Here is an 11,816-nt window from a genome sequence, read left to right as displayed (position 1 = left end):
TACCCCAGAGTTTCTCATTCAGTCTGTCTGGGATGGGGCTCCAAAACACACATTCCTAACAAGTTCCCAGACGCTGCTGAAGCTGCTGCAGGTCCAAGGACCATGCTTTGGGAACCACCGTGCTGGGCTGGGATCCAGCTCCCCACCCTACTCCACCCAGGCACAATGGGCATAATCATACCCTCCCCACAATGGCCTCCTTATGAGATACCAATGAGATAATAGGAGTTAAAGAGCTTTGTCAGCTGCAAGGTGAATGGTCCTGGTCATAACGAGGAAAACTGCCTGGGGCTGGTCCCTGGGGTCTGGGAGTGCAGAGGGCTGGGATGCAGGTCTGGGCACCACAGCCTTCTGCAGATCTTTGCAGGCCATCTTAATTCTGAGTCACTTCTTAAGGGAGGAAACCAGCTTCTGGGGCTCAGGCCAGCAGCCCCTCCTGCTACCTGCCTCATCAGCCCACGCCTCTTCCCTCACCCCAGGCAGCCTGCTGAGCACAGCCCCAACAGCTGGCTCTCCTGGGCCACTTTTCAGGAGCCAGTCCAGGCAAGCTGGGGCAGCATCAAGCTTGTGATTCAGGGCTTGGGGCCGGATCCTGTTCCCCTCCAGCGTGAGACTGAGGCCACGACTTCCCTTTTCTGAGCCTCAGGCCGTTCACCGGTAAAATGGGCGCAACGAGAGGACCATCGCATAGAGTTGTGCGAATTTAAGGGCCAGTCCTTTTAATATGGCTTGGCAGAGAGCCCGGCCCCTAGCGAGGGTCCAGTCAGTAGTTGTTAGTATTTTCAAAAAGTGCCTGGGCCCAGGCCGCCTGCTGATAAAGGCCCCGACTTGGAACGCAAACCGCTCCCACGCCGTCCCCCGGTCGCACCCGGATACACCCGCCCTGGAATGCCAGCTTGGGGGCCGAGGCCGGCCCGCCCCGGTTTGGGGTTGGCAGGGCAGAACAGGATTAGGGAGGCACTGAGGCGGGGAAGGGCGAGCCTGGGGCGGGGGTTCGCCCGAGGGGGCTAGCGTAGGCCGGGAGGAGAACTTGACCCCGGCGGTGGTGGCGGGAGGGTCCGGGGGGAGGCTGGGACGGACGAGGAAGGCCCAGAAGGGGCGGGACCGTTAGGCAGAGCAGTGAGTGGGGCTTCCCCCTCCCCCCCAGCAGGGCTCGAGCGCGGGCCCGGCCAGGCTGGGAGCCAGACTTCAGCCATGCAGGGTCGGGTGGCAGGAGGGGCGCAGAGTACAGCTCTGAGGAGGCGGGCCCGGGGGCGGGGCTGGCGGGATGAATTAGGCAGGCCACAGCGGGCGGGGCGGGGCAAGGGGCACCCTCCTCTTCCCAGGACGGGGGCGGGGCTGGCGGGCATCTCCTAGGGAGGCCTGGTGGGCGGAGCCGGATCGGGCCCGGAGCCAGCAACATTCCCGCAGGGCAGGGGGCGTGCCCAGGGCGTGTTCTCCAGGGGGCGGGGCCTGGCCCAGCCGCTGCGTTCCCCGACGGCCGCTGGGAGGACTGCCGAGTGACTGAGCCCAGGGCTGTGCAGTCGGACGCTGACGGCCGCGAGCGGGCGACGCCGGGCTTGCAGCGCCGAGCAGAAAGCAAAGCCAGCAGGTGAGAGGGGCAGGGGGGAGGCCGGCCGGACAAAGAGTAGCAAAATTAGTTTTCGTCCCCACTTCCAGAGCCCGCTTGGGCAGCTTTCTCAGAGCAAGTGACAGAAGCAGCTGGTGCAAAGGAGCCCCAGTCCCCGAGTCCTGACCCCCAGTTCTCTGGCTGCGTCATCTACCAGCTGTGTGGCCCCGGGCCCGACGCCCCTCCCCCTGCTCTGGACTTCTCGGGTTCCATAAACGGAGGAGGTTGGACCAGGTGAACTCCGTGCTCCCGTTGCCCTTTCTCACAAAAAGCCCGGCAGGTGAGGGCCGGCAGGTGAGAGCGGACTGCAGTTCAGCCACAGGTATTAACAGCGGGCTGCCCAGCTCTCCCTACGCGGTGGCACTGAGCCAAGGGAACTCTCCCGGAGCGTTAAGCGAAGTACTTTAAAGTTCACCCTAGTTCCTCGGATGGGGCTTAAGCCCACAAGCCCTGGGGAAGCAGCCTAAAACAGGGAAATGTCAGTCTCCCCTTGCCCCCAACACTGAGATTCCAGTAAGTCTTCAGACCACAACCTCAGCGGGAGCTTTTGTCCCCTTCCTGGGGCATTTCCAGGTGAGCTGGCCTGGGAGGCCCTGGTTGGAAACCAGGGGACAAGTTCTTATGGGCGAAGAGAAGGGAAAACCCCAACAAACTTTGGGCTCAGAGTCAAGCCCAGGGCTCTTGCTGCATGCTCAGGGTTAGTTCACTGGGCTGGTGGTTTCTCTTCCTGGTGCTGGTGGGTGCTCTGTGCCAGAGTCATAGTCGCTGGGCAGCCTAGTTCATTGGGCAAGATCTTAGGCTCTGGGACCAAACCGATTAGCATTCCACTCCCCTCCAAGCTTCAGTTTCCTCATCTGTAAAATGGGAGTCCTGGCAGAACCCAAGGGCAGTAGTGAGGACTAAACAGAATAATTCATATACAGTGGTTAGCAAGGCGCCAGGCACCCAGTGAGCCCTCACTATGTAACAGCTGCCCTGACACCGATGGCTTCCTGCCTGGGAATGAGCCTGTTTTCGGAGGGCTGGAAGCAGCTGGCTGCAGCCCCTCCTGACCTTGTGAGGGCCAGAAATTGGCACCTGCCACCTGCATCACTTTGTCCATTTCAGGTTTGGGGAGTGTGTCATCTGGATCAAAGAGTGGCTGCGTTTTCTGTAATAGTGCTGGAAGTTGGTGGTTGTCCAGTTACATAAACCCGAAAATGTTTACTGAGCACCTACTATATATTAGATGGAGCTTAGGGATACAGAGGCGACCTAGCCAGACCTGGGCTCTGCCCTCATTTTGGGTTGCTGACAGTGAGGGCCCCCCACCCCCACCATGCCCCTGCTGGGGCAGATAACGGCACACTCGGGGCTTGGGGCCAGATGAGATTTCATGAGTCTGTACTGCTCTGGTGTCTGGAACCCAGGTATTCCACTGAACACTTGGCTTGGGGTGAAGGTGAGAGTCAGCGTGGGCACTTGTTAACCTGTTCAATCAAGGCTGGGGCCCAAAGGAGACTGGGGGTGCTGCATGTCGGTTCCCCGAATGTCCTGGGGAGATGAGCCCTACACTTTGGAACCAGCTAGAAAGTAGTGTGGGATGAGTCTGACTGAAGGCTGCACTATAGGGAGGAAATTGTGTGTGTGCCTCTGGGAGGGGAGGGTGCTTAGAAGCAGTGAGACACTGGAGAAACCAGGGCAGAGGGTGAGGGGCTTCCTGGAGTTGGTGACACTTGAGCAAGACTTTCTGCCTGGTTGGGCTTGGATCAACTTGGGGCCCCAGACTCCCCTGTTCAAGCATGTGAACAGCATAACATTAGAGTGTGGTGTTGTGGGGAGGAAGAGGGTCAGTAGGTAGGACCCATGGGGGGTGGGGGGGGAGGAGAAGATGTTCATTTCAAACAGTACTTAGTAAGCAAATACTGGAAGTCTCCCCCAGCACCCCTCCAGCCCACATGATGCATGATGAAGGATGACACACTGCCCCCATCCTCAGTTGCTTACCGTCTGGGAAGGGACACCAGTGACTCTGGTAGGAGATAAATGAAAAAAGTATTACAGGGAATTTTCACGGAGGAGGTGGAATTTGGGGTGGGTCTTAAGCATTGGGAGGTTTTCCTCAGCTACAATGAGAGTTTTGGGCAGAGGAAAATACCTAGGCAAAAGCAGGATGTCAGAGTGTTCAGGGACTTTTTAAGAACCTGCTAGGTTGATCAGTCTGGCCAAAGAATTGGGATCCTGCAGGGATGTGGAGGGGCGAATGGTGGGTTGGATCAACTCATGGAGGGCCTTCAATGCCGAGGTGAGATGTTTGGATTTGATTTGTAGAAAGTGAGAGCCACTGAAGGTTTCTGAGCCGGGGAGTGACATACGTATTCAGAGGGGCACTTGAGGAAAGCAGTCTCCAGATGTGCTGGGGTGAGGGACCCAGTGGTCAAGGGAGAAGGATTCCATGGCTGTGGTGATGGGGAAGGAGGGGGCCTTTGGGGATGTCTGCTGCTGGGAGTGAAGAAAGAGGCACCATGGTGGGGGGGAGGGAGAAGAGAAAGGATCCCCATGTATGCCCTGGTTTTCTTCCTATTCCCCCACCCAGCCTCCACCCTCATGCCTAGCAGGGGCTCAGAGGTGCTGGGGAGGGTGATGCATGCTATGGAGTGATAGGGAGGGAGCCGCCCAGGAGGCCCTGTGCTTGCCCACGAAGCGGGGGCATCTGGCCAAGTGGTGGGAGCTTGCATCAGTCAGTGGTGGGTTTGAGAGGGAGGGAGTGAGCCTGTGGCGCTCCCCCTCCTGGCTACAGCCCAGGGAGGGCTGGGGTGAGAGGTTAGCCAGTGGGGACACAAATTTCCCACATGTGGGGTGGGGGTCGATTTTGGTTGGCTCTTCTGAAGTTTCTGCAATGTGGGGCAGTCCCCTCTCGAAGCTTCAGACTTTTGAGCCACTGCCTGAAAGCTCCTTCCTCCCCACCCTGGGGACCCAGCGCCGTTGCACCTGAAGACCCAACAGCCCCATCCTGGCCCCGAGGCTGAGCAGACCCAGTCCCTGAGCATTCCTCTGGGTTTGGAGCATCTGGGGCCAGCTGGCATCCCCTGGTTTTGGCTTGGCCCTGACCCTTTACTCCAAACCGTTATAACCACTTCTACCCCATGGGAAGCTCAGAGGGGGCGGTTATGATTTAATCAAGAGCATCAAACAGTCAGGAGTTGGCTCAGTGAGAGGTGGGAGGGAGGCAAGAGCCTGGGCCCCTCTGTGGGACAGGATGGGGCCCGGGCTGGGGGGCCTGTTTCATCTCAGCAGGAACTGCCCTGCCCTCCGGCTTTCCCCCCTCTAAGCCTGGATCGAAGGAGCCAGGAGGGAAGCTCAGAGATAAACACAGTGAGCATGTGTTGCTTTCCTCCTCCCCTTGCCCCCCCGATGCTGCCCGTGAGGCCAAGCACAGGCGCAGGGCCTCTGTCATGGGCCCAGTTGGTGTCTGGGGGCTGGCTGGCTCCTGACTCACCCCTGGGGTTCCCCCTACTCGTTGGTTTTCCTGTCAGCAGCTGATTCACTCAGTGCTGACATGGAGAAGCAGCTGAGGGGGAGAGAAGAGGCCCTGTGTTCTGGTTCTTGGAGTTAGTTCCAACTCCTTTGTTTACAAGCTGTGTGACCTCAGATAAGTTCCTTCTCCTCTCTGGGCTGCCCTTCTCTGTCAATGCTAATGGCTTCTTCATTCCTTGGCTTTTAGGAAGATCTGTGGCCTGGGATCTGTTGTTTGTAAAGTAGGGCACATGTGAACACATGCGCACACGCATACACGCGCGCACACACACACATATCGGGTGAACTGGGCAACTCCTCTCACACAGGCAATAATGGGCCCACCTCCTTACCCTTGCTTACCCCACTTGAAGCCACCTTACCTACCTTCTGCCTGTCTGCAGATCAGGGAGATGGTAGAGCATGGTGGCAGAAAGCTGGACTCTGGAGCTAGAATCTTGGCTCTGCCCCTTCCTAGCTTTGTGACCCTTTCCGAGCCTCAGTTTCTGAATCTATAAATTGGGTAATGGGAACAATCTCATAGGGTGACGTGAGGCTAGAACAAAAAAGTGCATTCCCCAGGGCATGTGCCTCCCCAGTGCGAGCCCAAGCTTTCTGAGGGTTAAGGAAGTCTGAACGTGGATGGCAGCTTTTCTCCAAACCCTTCCTTTTCCTCCCCCTTCCTCTCTGCTTGTCTACACTGAGTACTTTCCTCTTCTTGCACTGTTTTGTGGCATATGGAGTGTCTCCGTGAACCCTCCCAGGCAGGGACTGCCCTGTCCATCTCTGTATCCTTGACTCCTGGCACAAGGCCTGGCACACAGCATACTCTCAGGAAATGATGGTTGAATGAATAAGTAAGTGATTCTCCTCGGGGTGGCCCAGCAGGACCCAGCTCGGTGCCAGATCCTTGGCGACTCCTTGGCAAAGGTGGAGCTGGGAACCAGGGTCTGGATGCCCGGGCCTTGCCCTTCAGGCCTGCCCATCCTGCTCCTGGAACCTGGGTCCAGGGAGGCGAGAATGGTTTGGCTGGCTTGGGACTGCTTCAGTCAGGGCTTCAGCTTCCCTTGTGAGGCCTGGCCTTTCCCCTCCTGAGAGGGGAACAGCCTGACTTCCTCTAGCTCCAGCCTGGTGAAGGGGCCACTTTGGCCCTTAGTGAACCCTGACTCAGTTCACAGTTATTTGTGGAAGGTGCTACTGTCCTGTGAGGGCTCAGGCTCAAGGCTGGGGGGAATGGGAAGGTGCCCTCTGGGAGGCCCATCCCTGACAGTCTCTTTGCAGGCCACCAGGTATGTCACTCTGGGAGGCCCCTCACTGTCCCCTCTGGCTTCTTTCCCCACAGTAGGGGCTTCTGACTCTTCTTTGGGCCCCATGCCTGACTTTGTTGTGCTGAGGGGGGATCCGGGATAGTTGTTGTTTCTGGACTTAGGCTTCTAGAGCCAATGTAGGAAAGTGGACAAAGCGCTGGAGTCTGGGTCTTGGGAAGTCTGGGTTCAGATCCTGGCTCGGCTGTGAAGTTGCAGAGTGACTTTGTCCAGGGAGGTGACCTTCTAGGTTGATTTTCTTATTTTTGAGGCAGTCAGTGCTCCAGAAGCCTGCCTGGGGTCCAGCTGGGGTGGGCCCAAGTTGGGAAGGAACCATCAGCAATGTCGCAAACCAAACTGCCTCAGGATGCTCCTGCCTCTGCCACTTACCTGCTGGGTGAGACCTTGGGCAAGTGTCTCAGCCCCTCTATGCATCCGTTTCAGCATCTAAAATGGAGATCATAATAGTATTTACCTCATAGGGTTGTTGAGAATGATGTGAATTAATATATATGAAGCATTTATGGCCTGTGCCTGGCACATGATATATATACATATATATATCAGCTGGTTTTGGTAGTGCTGTTATTATTAATAGGAAGCAGGATTTAAATATTTGTTGGTTGGGGGGAGCAGGAAAGCTTGGTGAATAGCCTGAGTGTGGGGATCAGGAGACCCCAGCCCGTCTTTTACTGGCCATGTGACCTTGGGCAAGTTACAGCCTTTCTTGGGCTACAAAACTATAAACTATTATCCTGCCTTTGCTGTGATTGGCTTTTATGAGGCACACACGATGTCACAGTGAGGAGTTGCAAGGTTTTATTCAGAAAAAGGACACTGGGTGCCCAGCCCATTCGCCCGCACTGAGACAGACAGCCACCGTAGGTGGGCAGGTCCTGGTGTTCCCATGTAGGCACTGTAGACACAGAATGGCAGAGCTTCCCCCACCCCATGACTGTACTGAGGCTGAAAAGTAGATGAATAAGTACATTTCAATACACAACAATGGGATTATACAAATCAGATTACAGACCTTTATGTTTTTACTTTTCCCAATTTTCTGAATCTTCTGCAGTGATTCCATATTCTTATGCTCAAGAAAGAAGGAACACACACAATAAAGCTATGGAGAAACTTACTATACATATTTAAACAGAAATGTATTATTTGAACTTGGGATCACATTCTGGTTTTTGTTGTTGATAAATCATACTTTTTTCCCCAAAAGGGGGTGGGTGTTGGTTTGAAGTGAGTATCAATTTGCCAAGCCTTTTGTCAAAAGACGGAGGGAGTGTCTTTGGAGGGAGTGGCCATGTCCACTGGCCTCAGAGCCTGGGACAAGAGTCAGATATGGTTGGGAGCGTCATCCCAACTTCCATCCAGGGGGATACACCCTGAGCGCTGCCTGTTTAGAAAGCTTTTAAACAGTCCCTGACACCAGAGGGCTTAATTTCCTCATGTGTACAATAGGGATGATAATAATAATATCTAATTCAGGGCTAATGTGAGGGTTAATGTGAGGGTTAAAGGAGCTGAACACATGTTGAGGTTTTAGAGAGAACCCCTCTTCTGAATTCGGAACCCAATGGAAACAGATGACAGAGATGGGGCTCCGACCGGAAGCGTCAGCACTGAGAAGGCTGGCCGGAGAACATGGCTTTAGATCCGGGGCTTTCTAAGCGTCGTCCTCGAATTGGCAGAGTTACCTGTCCGGTCACAGGCAGCGCTGGACAGGGGCCAGCCTCCCTGCAGGAGCAGGTGGCAGCAGCGGAGGGCAGCCCAGATGGAAGGCCACATGCAGGCAACCAGGCTCTGGGGGAGGCGGGGCCCCGCAGAGCATGCCCAGTGCGTCTTCGAGACGAGCCAATCGCATAAGTCTCTGTTGGGGTCCGGGAAGTAAAGGAGGGGCGGAGCGAGCCCAGAGGTGTTCTCCTGGTAGAGGTCCCTCCTTAGGGAAACAAGTGGAGAGGGGAATATGTGTTCCTCCGATAAGTGTAAGGCACTTTGAAGCCAGGTATGCAGTAAGCACTCAATAAATGTTAATCTGCCATTGCTAATAATAATGATAACAATGAATAATTCTACTACAGTTGGAAAATCACTTTCGCACTCACTGTTTTAGGAGATGGTTTATTAGAATGTTGTTGCAGCGGGACCCCATGAGATGCCCTGCTGTGTAGAGGAAATAAAAGCTCAGTGGGGGTGCGGGAGGATTGGTTTGTCAGAGGCCCTGTGGAAGTGAGTGGGTGGCCAGTCCTTGGGTCACTGTAGGTCACATCGACAACCCACCTCCCTGACCTCTCAGGACCACACCGCGGGGGAGTAACTGTGGCAGGGAGGGTGTTTCGGTCGGCTTGCCCTGAACTTTTAGAGGCTCTCCGCAAGGTCCTCTGATCCCCTTTCTCTCTGCCCACACCCTGTCCTGGGAGGGTTGAGCAGCAGGCTCCTCTTTTGCCAGGAGGCCAGATAGCAAGCTTTTCAAACCGTGCATATCAGAAGCCCCTTGGGGGCAAGCTGCAAGTGGGGGACCTAGGTATGGGTCAGCTCTTCCTCCCACCATCTGCTCAGCTTTGGGCAAGTTTCTCAACCGCTCAGAACCTTGGTTTCCTTATCCGTGAACTGGGGAATGATAGTGGTACCTCTCCCGTGGCTTGCCTGCGGGAGGATTAAATGAGGTAATGGATATGGGTGAAATGCTTAGCAGAATGCAGCCCCAGGAAAAGCCAGAGAATGATAGGTGAAGGCTACTCCTGCCATTCCTATGGAGAAATGACAAGAGTCCTTCTCCTCAGAGGCAGAGGTCTCTGATGTGGAGTGAAGGAGATTTCCAGGGCTGTTTGGAGCTCTGGGAGTCAGGACAGCCTTAGGCTTCAGGGGGCTTAGCCCTCGATGGGACTGTCTGAGCCCAGCTTTGACCTGGGTGTTCTTGTCTTAGACTGGAAGTTAGGGGCTTGTGTATACACTAATGGGATTATGGTCTTGTGAGTAGCTCTGTAGTTCATTGAGTCACTCTACCTACCCAGGCTACTGGACAGCATCTAGCCTTTGCTGGAGGCTTTGAGAACTCACTATCTTTCAACTCTGCACAAATCTGACTCTTTAAAAAAGATATGGTGTAGAATTTGAGCAAACACATCCTCCCTTAGCTTCCACCTACCGTCCTGACCAGGCTCATTGGGATGATGTCCACATGGAACGTGGACACTCCCTGGGGGAGACCAAGTCCCCCTTGTAGCAGAGGCCACCCCAGGCCAGTGGTTCTGATGTAGGAAGGATATCTCTCTCAACCATTTAAAAATGTCATCTCCATCTGAACCAAATGGGTGTGCACGCACACACACACACAAACTTTATAATTATTGAAGAAATATTCTTTTGTGGAAAAATTTAGAGGTTAGGATAGATGTAAAGGAGGCAAGAACCACTCAGAAATAAGTACTGCAAACAGTTTGGTGTTCACACACACACACACACACACACACACACACACACACACACATGCGCGCGCGCGGTTGGGATTATACCATGTGAACCATTTCCTGTGCTGCCACTCTGGGTTAACATTGTAGAGGGAGGACTGTTCCATGTTATTCAGTATTCTTCCTCGGTGTGTTTCCCAGCCCCGTAGCATCACACGCTGTGGATCCACCATGACCCAGTTTGGCATTCTCCTGCTGTTGCACATTAAGACCATTTTGAATTTTTCATTAGCTTCCACCTTGCTACAGTGACCGCCTTGTCCAGACATGTATCTCGTGCTCACATTCTAATACTCTCCATGGAGTGAATTTCTGGAAGAGGCTTTCCAGTCAGGTGGTTTTTAAACTCATGGTCTGAGGACCAGTTCTCAGGGCAAAACCCTTTCCCCTATACCCACCAGAATGTACCCCAAACTTAGCTCCAGCCCCACTAGGGAGAGAGGGCACTGTGTCCCTAGGTGCCAGGTGGCAAGCGCATGGAAGGAAGGGGGCCGGTGCTTGGGGTGCGTGTGTGTGTTGAGGGGAGTAAGACAGAAGGAGAAAGTCAGACGGATATGGGGAGCTTTTTCTTTTCAACTAGATTCTGACTTTTGACCCTCCTCCTGTCTCCCTTCCAGGAGCCTGTGGTGTCATTAACTAATTATGAGATCTCTTTGCTATTTAATGACCTTTCTCCATGGTTACTCCTTCCTTCTCAACAGTCTTCTGGGAGCCAGGGAATGGGAAGATGAGTCCGTGGGAGAAGTTTGTCTGGAGTAGGAGGTGGGTCATGGAGGGGGGCAGTGGTTCTCAAACTCTGACATAAGGGCAGAGTCTCCTGGAGGGTTTAAAGCACAGATAAGACCCCTCAGGTTTCTGATTCCATTGGTCTGGGGTACAGCCCGGGAACGTGCATGGCTTATAGGTTTCTAGGAGACGCTGTTGCTGCTGGTCTGGGAACTACAATGGGGGAACCAATGGAGTCGTGGAATGGCGCAGGGGAGGCTGTGTGGTGAATCTCAGCTCCCGGTGCTGTTCACAGTAGGAACCCTGTCTCGTTTGGTAAAGGCTTGCGTGAGGCCTAAACTCACCTTCCCTTGCCTCCACCTCATCATCTTTTCCAGTATGTGCTGTTATATATTTATGTGCAAGAGGATAAGATGCTTATCACCATCCCCATTTTACAGAAAGGAAAACTGAAGCTCTGACAGGCAACCTAATATGTTCAAGGCGGCCCTGAAAGCCATCAGGAGCACCAGTACAGGAACCCCAGCCTTATCATCTCTCCCTGCTCCCCCTCAACACCCCTCCTCCCCCCCAACTCTATCACACACTCTGGGCTTCCGTCCTGCGGGTCTGGTGCGGGGGCAGAGATGCCTTTTCTGAACACTGTGCCAGCCCCAGGGGACCTCAAGTGAGGGGGCTGGAAGGCAGGTTCCCCCACACTGTCTCTGAGCCAGGGTCTTGCTCTACTTTTTATTCCCGCCCCCACCCCCCGCCCACTAGCCATTCAGTAACGTGACCTTCTTCTAAGATCTAGTGTTCTCCAGCCCGTTTATGTTCCCAGTTATTGTTCGGGGCATTTTTCTGGGAAGCCGTGGAAATGTGTGCCTAAGCCTGGCTGTTGTCTGGCAGGCACAAGGGGAAGAGGAGAGAGCCCTCATCTATGGGGCATCTAAGGTGCCAGTGCCAGGCCCTGCCCTGGGCACTTGGCAGCCACGGCCTCAGTCTCCCAGCTGCCCCCATTTTACAGATGAGGACATGGAGGGTCCCAGGGCTGTAGCAACTTGCCCAAAGTCACAGCTGAAGGGCACAGAGCCAGGTTTCCATTCCCAAACTCCCTGGTCTAGAGTGGCAGCAGGTCCTGGACCAAAGGAGCTGGAATGGGGGGGGATGCAGCCTATCAAAGAGGGTCAGCCAGAGGGGCGCAGCTGCCCTGGGATTCCGAGT

General features: G+C 54.7%; 1 protein-coding gene across 4 annotated transcripts in view; it reads left to right on the top strand.

Annotated features, from left to right (window-relative positions):
* Nucleotides 1-1,479: 1,479 nt before the first annotated feature.
* The window catches only part of CD82 (CD82 molecule), a 50,024-nt gene continuing 39,687 nt past the window's right edge, over nucleotides 1,480-11,816 (top strand). For 3 of the 4 annotated variants that reach the window (XM_021684764.1, XM_021684765.1, XM_021684762.1), the window contains exon 1: nucleotides 1,480-1,591. The gene's annotated coding sequence lies outside the window, so the exon portion shown is untranslated. Of the gene's footprint in view, nucleotides 1,592-1,790; nucleotides 1,932-11,816 lie in introns of those variants that run through there. The other variant, XM_021684763.1, reaches the window with a different exon arrangement.

Source organism: Neomonachus schauinslandi, chromosome 11, assembly GCF_002201575.2.
Source record: "Neomonachus schauinslandi chromosome 11, ASM220157v2, whole genome shotgun sequence".
Lineage (NCBI taxonomy): Eukaryota > Metazoa > Chordata > Mammalia > Carnivora > Phocidae > Neomonachus > Neomonachus schauinslandi.
This window is presented reverse-complemented; position numbering and strand designations above follow the sequence as displayed.